Source organism: Symphalangus syndactylus, chromosome 11 (assembly GCF_028878055.3).
Source record: "Symphalangus syndactylus isolate Jambi chromosome 11, NHGRI_mSymSyn1-v2.1_pri, whole genome shotgun sequence".
NCBI lineage: Eukaryota > Metazoa > Chordata > Mammalia > Primates > Hylobatidae > Symphalangus > Symphalangus syndactylus.
In genome coordinates this window covers 46,239,085-46,257,467 of record NC_072433.2, presented here as the reverse complement: position 1 = coordinate 46,257,467, position 18,383 = coordinate 46,239,085, and the positions used below count along the sequence as shown (strand labels likewise).

Genomic DNA, 18,383 nt, shown 5'->3' with positions numbered 1-18,383 from the left:
CGAGGACAAGAGATTAAGACCATCCTGGCTAACATGGTGAAACCCCGTCTCTACTAAAAATACAAAAAATTGCCGGGCGCGGTGGCTCACGCTTGTAATTCCAGCACTTTGGGAGGCCGAGGCGGGCGGATCACGAGGTCAGGAGATCGAGACCACGGTGAAACCCCGTCTCTACTAAAAAATGCAAAAAATTAGCCGGGCATGGTGGCGGGTGCCTGTAGTCCCAGCTACTCGGAGAGGCTGAGGCAGGAGAATGGCGTGAACCCGGGAGGCGGAGCTTGCAGTGAGCCGAGGTCGGGCCACTGCACTCCAGCCTGGGCCACAGGGCGAGACTCGGTCTCAAAAAAAAAAAAATACAAAAAATTAGCCAGGCATGGTGGCACGTGCCTGTGGTCCCAGCTACTTGGGAGGTTGAGGCAGGAGAAGCTTGAACCCAGGAGGCGGAGGTTGCAGTGAGCCGAGATTGCACCCCTGCACTCCAGCCTGGGCAACAGAGTGAGACTTTGTCCCAAAAAAACAAAAAAAACCTGACTTCCCAGCTATAGGAAGAAAAGACCCTGAGAAAGCTTATACCAGAAGTGGGTTGAGAATCTTCAGTGATGAAGCTTACCATTCTATGTGTGAATAGGTATCCCCTTCCATAATCTACAAATAGTATACAAATTATTTTTTTCTGTTAGGAAGGCAATACATGATCGTTAAAAAAACATAGAACTATTGACTTTAAAAAATGAATCTCCCCCCAATCCAAATCACGTGCTCATGAGACTATCAACACAAAGTTGGTTTTTTGTTTTTGTTTTTGTTTTGTTTCATTTTGTTTTTTTCTTGAGACGGAGTCTCCCTCTGTCGCCCAGGCTGGAGTGCAGTGGTGCAATCTTGGCTCACTGCAACCTCTGCCTTCTGGGTCCAAGCGATTCTCCTGCCTCAGCCTCCTGAGTCGCTGGGACTACAAGCATGCGCCACCACGGCTGGCTAGATCTTTGTGTTTTTGTAGAGACGGGTTTTCACTATGTTGGCCAGGCTGGTCTTTAATTCCTGATCTCGAGTGATCTTCCCGCCTTGGCCTCCCAAAGTGCTGGATTACAGGTGTGAGCCACCACGCCCGGCCTTGGTCTTTTTTTTTTTTTTTAAATATATATAGAACTAAATTTTCCAACCTGTTCCCAGATGTAATCACTTTTACCAATTTCTCGTGTGTGTGTATGCAAAAGTGGGATAAAATAACTTATTTTTACAACTTTTGGTCTTATTATTCCTTTGGCATATTTGCATACTAATACATAAAGATCTATTTTTAATGATTTTAAGGTTCTGTTGTTTGAATGAACCATTTCCTACCTATTGATAGATGTTCGAATTGTTTCCAGTTATTACAAACAATGCTGTGGATAACAGCTTCATACATATGTCTTTGTGCATTTGTACACAATGCTTCAAACCAGATTACAAAGTTAAGCTTCTAGTGCATAGAACACTGGCATATAGTAGAACCTAAATAAATATTTATGAATGAAGGAAGTACTTCTTGACCTCTTGAACCAAATCTAAGATCTGGAAGATCTGAAATAATGATCTAAATCCCTGCAAAGGAGCTCTAGAAAAAACAATACATCCCTGTTAGCACATGAGGATTAGGGGACAGAACCAAAATATATTTTACGAGAATATGGTGCAACACGGTTGGGCACTAGTGATTTCTTAACTTCTTCACCACAAGGACCTCACGCAGGAATATTTTGCTTGGCAAACAAGTAATGATTACTTACATTTTTACTTTTTTTTTTTTTCTTTTAATGGAGACAGGGTCTCATGCTCACCAGACTGGAGTGCAGTGACACAAACAAATCTTACTGCAGCCTCGACCTCTTGGGCTCCAGTGATCCCCCTGCCTCAGCCTCCTGTGTCACTGGGACCACAGGTATGTGCCGCCATGTCTGGCTAATGTTTTTACCTATTTAGGCACAATTTTAAGTCTTGAAAGCTATGATGTGACTCAGCAAAATCAAGCCTATAAAATGGGGATCTATGTTTAAAAGGGGATCTACTTAATTTTAGAGAACACAAGATTCAGTGAAGGATAATGCCTGTATAGACCCCTCCTGCAAAAATACAGGTATTCTTGTAGGGAAACATCCACCCGAAGACAGCCCAGTACCAAGGCTCATGTGCTAATCCTGATGTCATTGGGAAGCTGGGTTCCCCTGTTGGCAACTGATTCCAGCTGGACTCATCTACAATGTTCTGGCCTTGCCCGGGCATCTAAAGCTCGATTCCAGAGAGCTCATTGGGAGAGTTGAGCTGTTCCCTCTGAAGGTATAGCCTGTCCCTAGTCCCAAGCGCTCCTGATTCCCAGGCTTTCCAAACAAGCCTGTTAATATGGGTAGCAGTGGCATGACAGAACAACATGGTGAAACTCCATCCAATTCTTTTCTCACCTCATTGGCTCAGGGACATGTCTTATGGCTGAAAGTCGCTAGGTTCCAGTCCTAAGATCTGACCTTAGGACCAGAGACCTCTGAGCTAGAGAGGTCTAGCATGATCCTGGACATCAGTCAGTCAGTAGCTGGATACCCAGAATCTCCTCCCAGGAATAACAGAGAAACAGTGTTGGATCTTCCATGTGTATCCTGACAGTTTAGAGATGTTCATGACAATGGCTTCACTACAGAAGTTTAGGCTTGGAACGCTTCATTACTTGCTATCAAAGAAAGGAGATTCAACATTTTAAAAAATTTTTATTAATGATTGATTGATTGAGATGGAGTCCTGCTCTTGTAACCCAAGCTGGAGTGCAATGGCGTGATCTCCAGTCACTGCAACCTCCACCTCCTGTGTTCAAGTGATTCTCCAGCCTCAGCCTCCCAAGTAGCTGGGATAACAGGCGCCTGCCACCATGCCCAGCTAATTTTTGTATTTTTAGTAGAGACGAGGTTTCACCATATTAGCCAGGCTGGTCTCAAACTCCTGACCTCAGGGGATCTGCCTGCCTCGGCCTCCCAAAATGTTGGGATTACAGGCGTGAACTACCACTCTTGCTCTGTTGCCCAGACCAAGTGCAGAGGCTCAACCTCCTGGGCCCACTGCAGCCTCCGCTGTGGAGTGCAGAGGCTTGATCCCAGTTCACTGCAGCCTCCACTTCCCAGGCTTAAGCAATCCTACCACCTCAGCCTCCTGAGTAGCTGGGACCACAGGTGCACACCACCACACCTGGCTAATTTTTGTATTTTTTTTATAAAGATGGGGTTTCAGTATGTCACCCAGGCTTGTCTCAACTTCTGGACTCAAGCAATCCTCCTACCTCAGCCTCCCAAAGTGCTGGGATTCCAGGCATGAGCCACCTCGCCCAGCCTCCTTTAGAAACCCTCTGACTCGGCTGGGCATGGTGGCTCACGCCTGGAATCCTAGCACTTTGGGAGGCCAAGGCGGGTGGATCACGAGATCAGGAGTTCAAAACCAGCCTGGCCAACATAATGAAACCCCGTCTCTACTAAAAATACAAAATTAGCCGGACATGGTGGCACGTGCCTGTAATCCCAGCTACTCGGGAGGCTGAGGTAGGAGAACTGCTTGAACCCAGGAGGTGGAGGTTGCAGTGAGCCGAGATCACGTGACTGCACTCCAGCTTGGGCAACAGAGTGGGACTTTGTCTCAAAAAAAGAGAAGGCAGCTGGGCGTGGTGGCTCATGCCTGTAATCCCAGCACTTTGGGAGGCATGTGGATCATGAGGTCAGGAGATCGAGACCATCCTGGCCAACATGGTGAAACCCCGTCTCTACTAAAAAAAAAAAAAAATTAGCCGGGCATGGTGTCATGTGCCTGTAATCCCAGCTACTTGGGAGGCTGAGACAGGAGAATCATTGAACCAGGGAGTCAGAGGTTGCAGTGAGCTGAGATCACGCCACTGTACTCCAGCCTGGGCAACAGAGTGAGACTCCATCTCAAAAAAAAAAAAAAAAAAGATAAAATGAAACCCTCTGACTCCTCACCTTTAGGGTGGCTTAGATCTCAAAGACTTTGTCCACAGAGTTTCCTTATCTTCCTTATATTGACTCACAGAGGACCACTGACTACATTTGCTCAACACAAGATCCCTCAAACATTTGGTCAGCATAAAATCTTTAGAATTCCTTTGCCAATGCTGTATTGGCAAAGTTTTTACCTGACCAAGACATTCTAAAGCATGAGTATATAATGGCTCATTAACATTCTGCTAACACTGATCAGTACATACTTACATCTAAGACATCTTGTGAATCCAGTGAATAAAAGCACGCCCATCATAACAGCAGTGAGGCACATCTGGAAGATGAGGAATCTGTAACGCATTATCCTGTATCAGTGAAAGTCCAAGGATCTTGATCCATGGACAATCATAAATCCAGAGTTAGGGCCGGGCATGGTGGCTCACGCCTGTAATCCCAGCACTTCGGGAGGCCGAGGCGGTTGGATCACGAGGACAGGAGATCGAGACCAGCCTGGCCAACATGGTGAAACCCCTTCTCTACTAAAAATATAAAAAATTAGCTGGGCATGGTGGCACACACCTGTAATCCCAACTACTCAGGAGGCTGAGGCAAGAAAATCACTTGAACTCGGGAGGCAGAGGTTGCAGTGAGCCGTGATCGCACCATCATACTCCAGCCTGGCTGATAAGAGCGAGATTCCATCTCAAAAAAAAAAAAAAAAAAAAAAAAAAAAAAAAAAAAAAAAAAAATCCAGAGGTTGGCCTAAGAAATTAGAGTGGGCACAGAAGAAGTAAAACCTCAGCACATGAGCTCCCCAGCATGTACCATACTTATCTTTAAGGTCCTGGGCTTAAACCCCTGATATACTAAATAGATCCACAGAGAGAAAGAACTTTGTTCCACCCAAATAAACTGGATCCCCAGACCAGGCTGGTCACCTCATTTCCCTTTGTTTGCTTTAAGAGGACAGAAAAGATTGTGCCAGGAGAATTTGGAGCTTAACATGGGCATTATTTTTGTATTTTTGCCACCTGTATTCAATTCCCTTTCTTTGGGTAATTGCATTCTGATTTTCCTCTAAAGTCAGGTGTCAGCAAACCACAGTCCAGGGGCCAAATGCAGCCTACCCCCTGCTTCCGTAAATAAATTGTATTGGAATACAGCCATGCTCATTCTTTTACATATTTACTATGATGCTTTCATGCTACAATAGCAGGGTCGAGCGGCTGCAACAAAGACCATATATTCTGCAAAGCCTAAAATATTTACTATCTGGCTCTTTTTAAGGAAAGGTTTAACACTTCTGCTCTTGGGGACCACAACCTCACTGACTCTCAATCCTTGTGAATCAGAACTAACCTGTAATTTATCCACTAATAAATTTTCTCTTCTGTTTCAGTAGGGTTTTCTGTCACTTGGCAACCAGTTGAGTCCTACCTGATACAAGGTTGGCTGAGCAGAAATCACTCTTTCTCCTGGCCTGGCTTAAAAAAACACCCGCCCAGAGAAACAGCATCATACTTGGGCAGGAATTATGTTCCTTTCCCCAGAAGCTGCAACTTGTTTTCTGCTAATGCAATCAAATATTTGAAATAGGGAGTTTCCCAGAAAATGCCAGGTTATGGTCACCATCTGGTAATGCCTCATTTATGTACCGATGGCGGAAAAGGACAAGTGTGTGTGTTTGGTGAGGGAGCAGTAGCACTATTGACTAACAGGTGGAGCAAGAGATGGATACTGGCTGCCTCCACATCTCGGGGTGTGGACTGTGTCGCAACAGCCAGCCAGCATCATGGAATAATTTGTCTGTAGCAGGCTCAGCACTTAGTGTTTTATACGTGTTACGTCACACAAAACCCACAACAACCCTGGAAGGTAGAAATTATTACTGCCCCAGTTTACAGATGAGGAAGTCAAATATCTGATATATTGGCTGGGCGGTGGCTCACACCTGTAATCTCAGCACTTTGGGAGGCTGAGGTGGGTGGATCACTTGAGGTCAGGAGTTTGAGACCAGCCTGGCCAATGTGGTGAAACTCCATCTCTACTAAAAATACAAAATTAGCCAGGTGTGGTGGCACATGCCTGTAGACCCAGCTACTTGGGAGGCTGAGCCAAGGAGGCAGAGGCTGCATTGAGATCATGCCACTGTACTCCAGCCTGGGCAAGACAGCGAGACTCTGTCTCAAAACAAACAAACACCAAATATCTGAGATATTGAGGAATTTCAGAAAGGTCACATGGCCAGGAAGTGATCAAGAAGGGATTCCAATTCAAGTCCAAACTCCAAAGCTCATGTGCTTCAACACGATGCTTTACAACCAAGTCAACAAACCCTGAAGAAGTAGCAAGTCTTTTCTCTACACTTCAGCAAAGGTCCTGGGTAGGGTCTTATTGGTCTGGTGTGGGTTTTGTGCCATACTTGCACCAATCACTGTGGTTAAGGTGCACATCATGCATTGAACAGCAGGGCCTGGGTCACATGCCCAACCATGAGGCTGAGGTGGGCCTGTTCTCTTCTAAATGATCTGACAGTGGCAGTGCCAGCCTTCCCATGTAAAAGGGGCTTAGGACTTGAAGGACACAGCACTTTATGCACTGGAGAAACATCTATTGTTCACATTAAAGAATACAGCAACGGGGGGTAGGTTTTCAAAGACGAAAGGCTCTGTTGAGCATTCCTAGATGCCAGGTACTGTTTACAAGCTGTGTGCCCCAGACATTTTGCACTTTCATCTTAGGAAGCGGAAACTGCTAAGGTAGAGGACTAGGGTTTGCTTAAAAACAAAACAAGCTGGGCGCAGTGGCTTATGCCTCTAATCTCAGCACTTTGGGAGGCCAAGGCAGGCAGATCACTTGAGGCCAGGAGTTCCAGATCAGCCTGGCCAACATGGTGAAACTCTGTCTCTATTAAAAACATAAAAATTAGCCAGATGTGGTGGCACACACCTATAGTTTCAGCTACTTGGGAGGCTGAGGCGGGAGGTTCGCTTGAACCCAGGACGCAGAGGTTGCAGTGAGCAGAGATTGTGCCAGTGCACTTCAGCCTGGGCAGAGTGAGACCCTGTCTCAAAAAAAATTTTTTTAAACCCCACAGCACTGCAGGTGGGGATCACATAGGTGACCAGCTCCCCCTGGTGCTTAAACAGTTTTTCATCCCGAAGTTTCCTTTTTAGACTTTTATCATGGGGAAGTATGGCTGTGCAACAAGATTAAACACAAGAATGGTTATTGAAATATTGTCAATAATGGTGAGAAGTTGGAAATAACCTGAACATCTCCCATTAAATTTTGTTATGTCCATTCAATGCATAATGTGTAGTTATTAAAAAGCAACGTTGAGACCCTGTGTGAAAAAAACACAAAAACACATAGAGTGGCTGAATGGATAAAGATATAAGTGAAGAGACAACTCAGAGTGGAAGAAAATATTGCAGACTGTCCATCTGACAAAGAATTAATAACCAGAGTGTATAAGGAACACAAATAACTCAACTGCAAAAAAAAAAATTAAGAAGGGCGAAAAATCTGATTAGACATTTCTCGAAAGAAACCTACAAATGGCCTACAGGTGTATGAAAAAATGCTAATTACTAGTCATCAAGGAAATGCAAATCAAAACCACAAGGAGGGCTGGGCGTGGTGGCTCATGCCTGTAATCCCAGCACTTTGGGAGGCCAAAGCGGGGGTATCACTTGAGGTCAAGAGTTCAAGACCTGCCTGGCCAACATGGTGAAACCCTGTCTCTACTAAAGATAGAAAAAATTAGCCGGGCGTGGTGGCACATGCCTGTAATCCCAGCTACTCAGGAAGCTGAGGCAGGAGAACCACTTGAACCTGGGAGATATATTTCAATAGTTCAAGACAGCTAAAGGAAAATAATTCAAAATTCAAACTTTTCTTTTTTTTTTTTTTTTTTGAGACAGAGTCTTGCTCTTGTCATCCAAGCTGGAGAGCAATGGCACGATCTCGGCTCACTGCAACCTCCACCTCCCAGGTTCAAGTTTATTCTCCTGCCTCAGCCTCCCGAGTAGCTGGGATTACAGGCGCCTGCCACCACACCCAGGTAATTTTTGTATTTTTAGTAGAGATGGGGTTTTGCCATGTTGGCCAGGCTAGTCTCGAACTTCTGACCTCATAATCCACCTGCCTCGGCCTCCCAAAGTGCTGGGATTACAGGCATGAGCCATCACACCCAGCCTATTAATTCAAACTTTTCTAGTGGAAAGAAAAGACCAGTGGCCTAGAATGGTGGCTCATGACTGTAATCCCAGCACTTTGTGAGGCTAAGGCAGGAGGATCACTTGAGGCCAGGAGTTTGAGACCAGCCTAGGGAACATGGCAAGATCCTGTCTCTATAAAAAATAAAAAATCTTAGCTGGGTGTGGTGGTGCACACCTGTAGTCCTGGCTACTCCGGAGGCTGAAGCAGGAGAATGGCATGAACCCTGGAGGCGGAGCTTGCAGTGAGCGAGATCACACCACTGCACTCCAGCCTGGGCGACAGAGCGAGATTCCGTCTCAAAAAAAAAAAAAATGCCTTCATAACTGTTCTGATGGGATATGCACAAAGTCAAAAGTAATGATTTTCTCTGGATTTGAGGATTATGGATGTTTAAAAACATTTTTTTTTTTTTTTTTTTTTGAGACGGAGTCTCGCTCCGTCGCCCAGGCTGCAGTGCAGTGGCGCGATCTCGGCTCACTGCAAGCTCCGCCTCCTGGGTTCACGCCATTCTCCTGCCTCAGCCTCTCCGAGTAGCTGGGACTACAGGCGCCTGCCACCACGCCCGGCTAATTTTTTTTTGTATTTTTAGTAGAGACGGGGTTTTACCGTGGTCTCGATCTCCTGACCTCTTGATCCGCCCGCCTCGGCCTCCCAAAGTGCTGGGATTACAAGCGTGAGCCACCGTGCCCGGCCAAAAACATTTTTATTATAAAAATTAATTATAAAATTATACACAGGCCGGGCACGGTGGCTCACGCCTGCAATCCCAGCATTCTGGGAGGCTGAGGCAGGCAGATCACTTGAAGTCAGGAGTTTGAGACCAGCCTGGCCAACATGGTGAAACCCTGTCTCTAGTAAAAATAGAAAAATTAGCTGGGTGTGGTGGAGTGTGCCTGTGGTCCCAGCTACTCGAGAGGCTGAGGCGGGAGAATCGCTTGAAGTGGGAGGTGGAGGTTGCAGTGAGCTGAGATCGCGCCACTGTACTCCAGCTCAGGTTGCAGAAACTCAGTCTCAAACATAAAAAAAAACAAAAAAATTATACACAAAAGTAGAATAATATAATGAACCTCTATATGCCCATTGCCCCAACTGATTCATTATTTTTTATTTTGCCACACTTGTTTTACTTATTATTATTATTATTATTATTTTTGCAAACTGACCCCTCTCTCCTGAAATATGTTATTTATTTAGAGACAAGGTCTCACCTGTCGCCCAGGCTACAGTACAGTGGCACAATCTTGGCTCACTGCAGCCTCAAACTCCTGGGCTCAAGGGATTCTCCCACCTCAGCCTCCCACGTAGTTGACATTACAGGTGTGGGCCACAACACTGGCTAATTTTTGTATTTTTTTTGTAGAGATGGGTTTTCGCCATGTTGCCCAGGATGGTCTCAAACTCCTGGGTTCAAGCAATCCTCCTGTGTCGGCCTCCCAAAGCACTGGGATTACAGGAGTGAGCCACTGCCCTGGCTTGGAAGTATTTTAAAGCAAATGCTGCACCTCACTGATTTTTATCCCTACATAACGTCAACATGCATCTTTTTGAAGGACATTTCTTATGTGTTTCTGATGTCATTATAATACAACAAAATAAACAATAAACCCTTCGTATTCCACACTACTTAGATTATTTCACATTTTCATGAGTGATTTTCCCTTCTTTTTCTTATCTGCATTTCCTAATTTTTTACAATAAACATAACATATATTATTTAAAAACAACAACTATACAAAAATTTGCCCGACATGGTATTGTGCACCTGTAGTTACAGTTATTAAGGAGGCTGAGGTGGGAAGATTCCTTAAGCCTGGGAGTTCAAGGCTGCAGTGAGTTGAGATTGTGCCACTGTACCGCAACCTGGGTGACAGAGCAAGAGCCTGTCTCAAATAAATAAATAAATAAATAAATAAATAAATAAATAAATAAATAAAATAAAAGCAATAATTAAGACATTAAAATTCTTTGATGTACTTTTCTTTTTTTTTTTTTTTGAGACAGGGTCTCACTCTGTCGCCCAGGCCGGAGTGCAGTGACGCGACCTCGGCTCACAGCAAACTCCCCCTCCCCACTTCAAGCAATTCTCCTGTCTCAGCCTCCCGAGTAGCTGGGAATACAGGCACACGCCACCACACCAGGCTAATTTTCCTATGTTTAGTACAGACGGCGTTTCACCATGTTGGCCAGGCTGGTCATGAACTCCTGACCTCAAGTGATCCGCCTACCTCAGCCTTCCAAAGTGCTGGGATTATAGGGGTGAGCCACCACGCCTGGCCTGATGTACATACTTCGTAACACAGGTTACATTAAGCAATTAAATACCAAATCTGATTAATCTAGCAATGATCTAAACACAAATAAAGGCTTGCAACTTTTTAGCCATTTGAGATGGAGTTTCGCTCTCTCATTGCCCAGGCTGGAGTGCAATGGCATGATCTCGGCTCACTGCAACCTCTGCCTCCTGGGTTCAAGCGATTCTCCTGCCTCAGCCTCCCAAGTAGCTGGGATTACAGGTGTGCACCACCATGTCTGGCTAATTTTGTATTTTTTTAGTAGAGATGGGGTTTCACCATGTTGGTCAAGCTGGTCTTGAACTCCTGACCTCAAGTGATCCACCCAACTTGGCCTCCCAAAGTGCTGGGATTACAGGTGTGAGCCACCGCACCCAGCCATTTAACAACCTACCTTCCTTCCTTCCTTTCCTTTCCTCCCTCTCTCCTTCCTTCCTTCCTTCTCTCTCTCTCTCCTCCTCCTCCTTCTTCTTACTCCTCCTCCTCCTCTTCCTCCTCCTCCTCCTCTTCCTCTTCCTCTTTTTCCTCTTCTTCCTCCTCTTCCTCCTCCTCCTCCTTTTTTTTGTTTTCTTTTTTTGAGACAGGATCTCACTCTGTCGCCCAGGCTGGAGTGCAGTGGCACAATCTTGGCTCACTGCAAACTCTGCCTCCTGGGTTCAAGTGATTCTCCTGCCTCAGCCTCCCAAGTAGCTGGGACTACAGGCGTGTGCCACCATGCCCAGCTAATTTTTTTTTTTTTTGAGATGGAGTCTCGCTCTGTCACCCAGGCTGGAGTGCAGTGGCGCGATCTCGGCTCACTGCAAGCTCCGCCTCCCGGGTTCACGCCATTCTCCTGCCTCAGCCTCTCCGAGTAGCTGGGACTACAGGCGCCTGCCACCACGCCCGGCTAATTTTTTGTATTTTTGGTAGAGACAGGGTTTCACCGTGGTCTCGATCTCCTGACCTCGTGATCCGCCCGCCTCGGCCTCCCAAAGTGCTGGGATTACAAGCGTGAGCCACCGCGCCCGGCCGCCCAGCTAATTTTTGTATTTTTTTTGCAGAGATGGGGTTTCACCATGTTGGCCAGGCTTGTCTCAAGCTCCTGACCTCAAGAGATCCGCCTGTCTCGGCCTCCTAAAGTGCTGGGATTACAGGTGTAGGCCACCGCACCCGGCCAATTTATTATTTTTTCATTCCCACCACCAGTATTTCAACTGCTCCACATTATTGTGGACAAAAAACATTGTCAAGCTTTCTCATTTTGGTCATTTCGGCTGGTCCCTAGTGCTCTGAATTTGCGTTCCTTTTCAGGACTGCTGTTGTTGAGCATCTTTCCATGCTTTTATTTAATTTTTTTATATGTCCCTGACTTGAAGCTCAGATATTTCCCGGTCTTACTGGCCTTGTGTACATCTTCCCTTATAAAGTGTCTGTTCAAATCTTTCCCCTATTTTTTTTAAATTGTTTTGTTTTGTTTTTTTAAGTGATAGGGTTTCACTCTGTTGCCCAGGCTGGAGTTTAGTGGCGCGATCACAGCTCACTGCAGCCTCGAACTCTCGGACTCAAGTGATTCTCCCGCCTCAGCCTCCCGAGTAGTTGGGAGTGTAGGTCCCAACTCTGTCAGGGGGGTTCAAACTAGAGCGACTCCTTGAATGGGGGCTAGGTAACAGGTGGCTGAGACTTGCTGGCTGCATTCCCAAGAGGTTAGGCATTCTTAGTTGCAGGGAGATACAGGAGGTCGGCAAGACTGGTATCACAAGACGCAGGTCATAAAGACTCTACTGATAAGACAGGATGAGGGGAAGAAGCTGGCCAAAACCCACCAAAACCAAGACGGTGACAGAAGTGGCCTCTGGTCATCCTCACTGCTCATTATACCCTCATTATAATACATTAGCATGTAAGAGGCACTTCCACCAGTGCTGTGACAGTTTACAAAATCCACAGCAACATCAGGAAGTTACCCTACATGGTCTAAAAAGGGGAGGAACCCTCAGTTCTGGGAAATCCCCACTCCTTTCCTGCAAAACTCATGAATAATCGACCCCTTGTCTAGCATGTAATCAAGAAATAGGCCAGGCGCGGTGGCTCACGCCTGTAATCCCAGCAGTTTGGGAGGTCAAGGCAGGTGGATCACTTCAGGACAGAAGTTCAAGACCAGACCGGGCAACATGGTGAAACCCCATCTCTACTAAAAATACAAAAATTAGCCTGGCATGGTGGCGTGCACCTGTAATCCCAGCTACTCAGGAGGCTGAGGCATGAGAATCATTTTAACCTGAGAGGCGGAGGCTGCCAGTGAGCTGATACTGCACCACTGCACTAGAGCCTAGGAGACAGAGCGAGACTCCAACTCAAAAAAAAAAAAAAAAAAAAAAATCAAGAAATAACCATAAAAATAGCCAACCAGCAGCTCTCTGGGCTGCACTACCTGTGGAGTAGCCATTCATGTGTTTCCTTACTTCTCTAATAACCTTGCTTTCACTTTACTCTGTGGACTTGCCCTGAATTCTTTCTTGCATGAGATCTAAGAACCTTCTCTCGGGGTCTGGATTGGAACCCATTTGGTAACATCACCACCACCACACCTGGTTAATCTTTAAATTTTTCTGTAGAGAAGAGGTCTTGCTATATTGCTCAGGCTGGTCTTGAACTCCTGGGTTCAAGCAATCCTCCTGCCTTGGCCTCTGAAAGTGCTGGGATTACAGGTTTGCAACACTGTGCCTGGCTCTACAGTTGTTTTTCTTCTTGTTATGGAGTTGTTGAAGTTCTTTATGTATTCTGGATACAAGTTCTTTATCAGATTGATATTCTAAATATGTCTTCTCCCAGTCTGTGGCTTGTCTTTTCATTTTCTTGGTGTCTTTTAAAGATCAGAAATTCCGCTGGGAGGCCGAGGCAGGCGGATCACGAGGTCAGGAGATCGAGACCACGGTGAAACCCCGTCTCTACTAAGAAATACAAAAAATTAGCCAGGTGTGGTGGTGGGCACCTGTAGTCCCAGCTACTCGGAGAGGCTGAGGCAGGAGAATGGCGTGAACCCGGGAGGCGGAGCTTGCAGTGAGCCAAGATTGCGCCACTGCACTCCAGCCTGGGAGACAGAGCGAGACTCCTCAAAAAAAAAAAAAAAGATCAGAAATTCCCTTTTTTTTTTTTTTTAAGATGGAGTTTCGCTCTCATCACCCAGGCTGGAGTGCGATGGCCTGATCTCGCCTCACTGCAACCTCTGCCTCCCAGGCTCAAGTGATTCTCCTGCCTCAGCCTCCCGAGTGGCTGGGATTACAGGCATCTGCCACCACACCCGGCTAATTTTTATATTTTTAGTAGAGTGGGGTTTCACCACATTGGCCAGGCTAGTCTCTTGAACTGCTGATCTGAAGTGATCTGCCCTCCTTGACCTCCCAAAGTGCTGGGATTACAGGCGTGAGCCACTGTGCCCGGCCAGAAATTCTTAATTTTGATAAACTTGTGAATGCTGTCAGAATCAAAATGGAGTCACTAATGTTTGGGAAAAAAAAAAAAGTCCCTGAGAAACAGGGCATGGTGGCTCGTGCCTATTACCCCAGCTACGCAGGAGGCTGAGGTAGAGGATTATTTGAGGCTAGTAATTCAACAGCAGCCTGGGCAGGATAGCAAGACCCTTGTTTCTGAAAAAATTTTTAAAAATATTTTTAAGTAAAAAAGAAAAACCCTGACAAATGGAGCTAGGGAAAGTCACAAAGAGAGGGTTTTATGTTGGTATGCCTGATAACAAAAACTATCACAGAAGACAGCAAAAACCACAACCTTGCACAAAAGCCATCACGTTTTACACAAAAGAATACTTCTGCAAGGATGTCTACCTAGCAGCTGCCTGTCCAACCTCAGACTGACATCGCTCTTGTTATTGATATTTGTAGCCAGGGGTAATTATTTCAAAACAAGTAATCTTCCTCATTTTTTCCTTTAAAAGCTTTTGACTTTCTTTACCTTCCTGCATATGTACACAGTTTACTGTGGCCTGTGTATTCCTATGGCAATGCTCTATTCCCAAATATGTATCTTTTCTTTCAGAGAGCCTCTCTCTGTTTGTCGTTTCAGTTAAGTCCAATTTATTGATGTTTTCATTTATGATTTGTGCCTTTTTTTTTTTTTTTTTTGAGACAGAGGCTGGAGTGCAGTGGTGCAATCTCAGCACACTGCAACCTCCGCCTCCCAGGTTCAAGCAATTCTCCTTCCTCAGCCTCCCAAGTAGCTGAGATTACAGGTGCGTGCCAGCACACCTGGCTAATTTTTGCATTTTTAGTAGAAACAGGGTTTCATCATATTGGCCAGGCTGGTCTCGAACTCATGACCTCGCGATCCACCCGCCTTGTCCTCCCAAAGTGCTAGTATTACAGGTGTGATCCACCGAGCCCAGCCAATTTGTGCCTTTTTATCCTAAAAAACATTTGCATGTCTCTGGCTGGGTGCAGTGGCTCACCCCTATAATCCCAGCGCTTTGGGAGGCCAAGGCAGGTGGGTCTCTCGAGGTCAGGAGTTCAAGACCAGCCTGGCCAACATGGTGAAACCCCATCATTACTAAAAATATAAAAATTAACCAGACGTGGTGGCTCACACCTGTAAACCCAGCTACTTGAGAGGCTGAAACAGAAGAATCACTTGAACCCGGGCAGCAGAAGTTGCAGTGAGCTGAGATAGTGCCACTGCACTCCAGCCTGGGCGACAGAGTGATTCTGTCTCAAAAAAAAAAGAAAGAAAGAAATATTTGTGGATCTCAAAGTTGCAAAGATATTCTCTTAGGTTTTCTTCTAGAAGCTTTACAATTTTAGCTCTTAAATTTTAGGTCTGCAATCCATCTAAAATATAGTATATGTAGAGGTAGGCATTGAGGCTTGTTTTTTCCCCATATGGATGCTTTAGCATCCAAGTGTTTTAGTGCCATTTATTGAAGGGACTTTCCTTCTCCATTGTGTTACTTTGGCATACTTGTCAATGTAAGTGTGTGAAAGATATATGCATGTGTGTGATTGCATGCAACACATGTGTATGGTCTATTTTATGCCAAAGTGATAAATGCATGGGAGTCTATTTCTGGACTCTATTCCGTTCTATTATTTGTCTGCCCTTTCAGCAATACCAGACTGTCTTGATTACTATGGTTTTATTTATTTTATTTTTGAGACAGAGTCTCACTCTGTTGCCCAGGCTGGAGTGCTGTAGCACGATCTCAGCTCATTGCAGCCTCCGCCTCCCAGACTAAAGTGATCCTCCCACCTCAGTCTCCCAAGTAGCTGGGGCTACAGGCGCATGCTACCACACCTGGCTAATTTTTGTATCTTTTGTAGAGACGGGGTTTCGCTATGTTGCCCAGGCTGGTCTCAAACTCCTGGGCTCAAAGGATTCACCAGCCTTGGCGTTCCAAAGTGCTAGGGTTACAGGCATGACCCACCAAGCCTGGCTGATGATTACTATAGTTTTAGAACAGGCATATGGTTTTTTGTTTGTTTGTTTGTTTTTGTTTTTGAGACGGAGTCTTGCTGTGTCACCCAGGCTGGACTGCAGTGGCATGATCTCAGCTCACTGCAACCTCCGCCCCTACGTTCAAGTGATTCTCGTGCCTCAGCCTCCCAAGTAGCTGAGATTACAAGCACCCACCACCACGTCTGGCTAATTTTCATACTTTTAGTAGAGACAGGGTTTCGCCATGTTGTTCAGACTGGTCTCAAACTTCTGACCTCAGGTGATCAACCCACCTTGGCCTCCCAAAGTGCTGGAATTACAGCCATGAGCCACCGCACCTGGCCTAGAACAGGCATATGTATATTGAATGTTGACGATACCAAAATGCTCTCAAAAAGTTGTATAAATTTGGCCGGGCATGGTGGCTCACATCTGTAATCCCAGCACTTTGGGAGGCCGAGGTGGGTGGATCACCTGAGGTCAGGAGTTCATGACCAGCCTTGCCAACATGATGAAACCCCGTAAATTAGCCAGGTGTGGTGGCAGGCACCTGTAATCCCAGCTACTTGGGAGGATGAGGCAGGAGAACCGCTTGAACCTGGGAGGTGGAGGCTGCAGTACCTGGGAGGTGGAGGTTGCAGTGAGCCGAGACTGCGCCATCACACTCCAGCCTGGCCAACAAGAGTGAAACTCTGTCTCAAAAAAAAAAAAAAAAAAAGTTGTATAAAGTCACACCACTACTAACAGTGTATCAGTGTTGGCTTCCCCTCTCTTACCAGCATGGGGTATTATCAACCTTATAAATCATGGGACCAGGTCTTATTCACTGCTGTGTCCCCATCACTTAACCCTGTGCCTGGTGCACAGCTGCTAAGCCAGTGTTTGATGAATGAATAACATGAGGCTTTAGCATATCTATAAATATGCCAACACTCATTCAGATGCCCTGGTAGGTAACAAAGATAAGGCCATTAAATTAAACTCCAGGCGGCCAGGTGCAGTGGTTCACGTGCCCAGCCGCTCACTCTTATATACCATATTTCCTTGAGTGAGTGGGGTTTTGACACCCAGTGTATATCATGATGCTGGCCCGAAAGACTGGGGGCATTTTGCTTTAAAGCTGTAGTTTGGAAACAGCAAACAGCAGCTTAACTTAACCATAAAAGGACAAAGCCCCACAAAGGTCTTTTGGGGGAGGACTTTACCTTGTGTAAATGCCAAGGAGTCCAAATGGTCCTAGTTCCTAACTGGAGCCAACATGTCAATATAGATCTGCACCAAAAACAAATGTCCATGGCACCAGTCTTCATTAGGTAGGCCCAATTAATTTATTTTTGGGTTTCTTTGTTCATTTGGTTTAAAGATGTGGTCTTGCTCTGTTACCCAGGCTGGAGTCCAGTGGTGTGATCATAGCTTACTGCAGCCTTCAATTCTTGGGCTCAAACCATCTTCCTGCCTCAGGAAGTAGTCTCGAGTAGCTAGGACTACAAGTATGCACCACCAATGCCCGGCTAATTATTTTATTTTTGTAGAGACCAGGTCTCACTATGTTGCCCAGTCTTGTCTCAACCTGGCCTCAAGTGATCCTCCTACCTCAGTCACCCAAAGCATTGAGATTACAGGCATAAGCCACTGCATATGGCCAGTAGGTTCAATTTAAGAACACGTTTTTTGCAATTATAGTGTAACTGGATCCAATGCACTTTTCATTTCAGAAACTGTGACTAAAAAAAAAAAAAGGCAGACCGGGCAAGATGGCTCATGCTTGAATCCCAGCACTTTGGAAGACACAGGCGGGAGGATTGCTTGAGTCCAGGAGTTCAAGTCTAGCCTGGACAACATGGTGACACCCTGTCTGCACAGAAAATTTTAAAATTAGCCAAGCGTGGTGACATGAGCCTGCAGTCCCAGATACTCGGAAGGCTGAGGTAGGTTAGTCACTTAAGCCCAGGAAGTCAAGGCTGCAGTGAGCTATGATTGCATCCTGGGGGACAGAGCAAGATCCTGTCTCCAAAAAAATAAAAAATAACTAAATAACTAAATAAAGAAAATAACTAACCTGTGTACTTGTCTTCCCGATCCAGGCCTCAAGAGAGGGTTCTTGAATCTCCTGCAAGAAAGAATTCAAAGTGAATCCATAGAGTAATGTGAAAGCAAGTTTATTAGGAAAGTAAAAAATAAGAAAATGGCTACTCCATAATCAGAGCAGCCCCAGGGCTGCTGGTTGGCTAATTTTATGAATATTTCTTGATTATATGCTAGACAAGGGGTGGATTATTCAAGAGTTTTCTGGGAAACGGGTGGCAATTCCCAGAACTGAGGGTTGTTCCCCATTTTAGACTGTATAGGGTCACTTCTTGATGTTGCTATGGCATTTGTAACTGTCATGGCACTGGTGGGAATGTTAGCATGTTAATACATTATAATAAGCATATAATGAGCAGCAAGGACCACCAGAAGTCACTTTCATGGCCATGTT

The 18,383-nt window shown here is 45.6% G+C and overlaps 1 long non-coding RNA gene across 1 annotated transcript; it reads left to right on the top strand.

The window, feature by feature from the left end:
- The first annotated feature begins 1,616 nt into the window (after positions 1-1,616).
- On the top strand, positions 1,617-17,964 carry LOC134731719 (uncharacterized). The gene is made up of 2 exons (XR_010114221.1): positions 1,617-1,921; positions 17,620-17,964. It is a non-coding gene; the product is annotated as an uncharacterized lncRNA (long non-coding RNA).
- Positions 17,965-18,383: the final 419 nt, after the last annotated feature.